This window comes from Octopus bimaculoides, chromosome 1, assembly GCF_001194135.2.
Source record: "Octopus bimaculoides isolate UCB-OBI-ISO-001 chromosome 1, ASM119413v2, whole genome shotgun sequence".
NCBI classification, from domain to species: Eukaryota; Metazoa; Mollusca; class Cephalopoda; order Octopoda; family Octopodidae; genus Octopus; species Octopus bimaculoides.
This window is the reverse complement of record NC_068981.1, coordinates 77,352,807-77,354,876: the sequence shown is the minus strand read 5'-3', so window position 1 is coordinate 77,354,876 and position 2,070 is coordinate 77,352,807.

Genomic DNA, 2,070 nt, shown 5'->3' with positions numbered 1-2,070 from the left:
TTAAATCAAGATAGTTGTAATACTTCACGGTCGAATCTGGAAGATAATGTGAACTCTGTCAGAATTTGGACTGGAATTGTAAGGAAGTATTTCTAAGTACTGTAGCATATTTAGTATGGTTCTTTACCGTTTTAGTCACTTCATTGCCCTTGAATTCATTCTGTTATTGAAACGTATTTTGAAAGGAATGCGAAGGACAGTAGATAAGTATGGCGTCAGTCAAAATTGAACTCAGAATCACGAGGCGAAGAAATTAGCACTATATATCACATAATCCGTTTTGAAACAAACTTCAACATCTTCATTGAATCATAATAAAATTATAAAGCGAATTTAGGTAGTGGCCTTCGGCTCACACTTGCGAAATGCATAACCAGAATGTTAATTTATTTTTGTATTCACTCAATGTATATGAAAACAGCAGCCTGTCACCCTGTATAGAAAAATATAACACAGCACCTGCTCATTGTAATACAGAAAAACTGAAGATTATTTCCAAAATTCCATTGCAGATATCTTATTCATTTCATCAAAAGAATTTTTCTGAAAAGAAAGAATTCAATTGAATCACGTCAGTAAATGAAGGTCCTTGCTTATCTATTTCCTAAAACGTATTTTCTTTCGTTCTGATTAACTCAATATAAACTTTTTGTAAACCAAATTTCAGTGGAAACATACAAAGAATTTCATTTGTATTTTCAGCTCCGAACCAAATCTGATTCATAACTTTGCTGATTTGATTCACAACCTTTGATAATCATCCGCTGCGTATACTGTTGTCACTACTGTGTTACTGCTTATGCCAAGATTTGTGTTAAAAAATATTGTGCTTTGTTTTTGCATATGATTCTGATTACCATTTGCCTGATTTCAAACGTTCATTCAGCTCTAAAATATGCACTCAAACACCCATCCACCTTCCCATAAATTTATATAACAAGACAATATGCTTTGCTTTGCTGCGTTCTGTGTGATAACCGGCATTAAAAATTAAGTAATGCATGTTATTTTGTTTGATGAACTGCAATGTCTTCAACACTTGTTACTGAAACAGTAGTGTAAATATATCGACTTCAGTACAAATTTGTTACTTGCTTTATTGATTCCTTGAGTATTTAAGTTGAAAACGTAAACAAGCAGGACTTCATACAAAGAGGCACATAAAATACAGAAGCAAACACACATTTATGTGCATGTATACTTATATATATGTATATATATATATATATATATATATATATATATATATATATATATATATATATATATATATATATATATATATATAACCTTTATACACACACACAAACACACACATACACACATATCTTTTTATTGAACATAGAACTGGGAGTTTCCCTCTCGACTTCGGTTTTCACGTCAATTCGATCTTCCGTCAAGAACTATCAAATATACAAACTAACAAAATTTATAAAAAAAAGAAAATAATTGAAATACACAGACATTTTTCAATCAATAAAAACATAATTCCATAAAGGAAGAGATGCTTTAATCACAAAATAGTTCACGCAAATACTCAGGCGTTAAAGGTGCGATGCTTAGAACAGATATGACTTTAATTTCCTTTTCGAATAGTCCATTTATTTAAAAAAAAACGTTCTCAGAAGTAAGCATATACCACGTTACATACACGCACGTGAATAAACACATTGAAACAAGCCCTGTCACTAGTAAGTACCACCAAAATCCCATCAAGAAATCCCTAAACAAATTTATAACACACCCTTGTACACGATTGCAAGAATTACCGCTTCAAAAAGTAAAGTAGCATGGATAACCAATGAAGAGGCCAGTGAAACACCTCCCAATCAATAAACTCGTAGAGCAAACCTGTTAAATAATCCAAGCATTGGATCACACATATAACAAGGGATATAAATACATCACCAGACCAAGTCCTGATAGTTCACGCTTCAAATCGCGTGTGAAAACAATCTCTCAGTTACAGTTTCAAAAAGAAAAAAAAATGATATCCTCTGTCACATGTACTGACTACTTCTGCTCATTCGTCAGTGGTAGAGCAATGTATATATATATATATATATATAT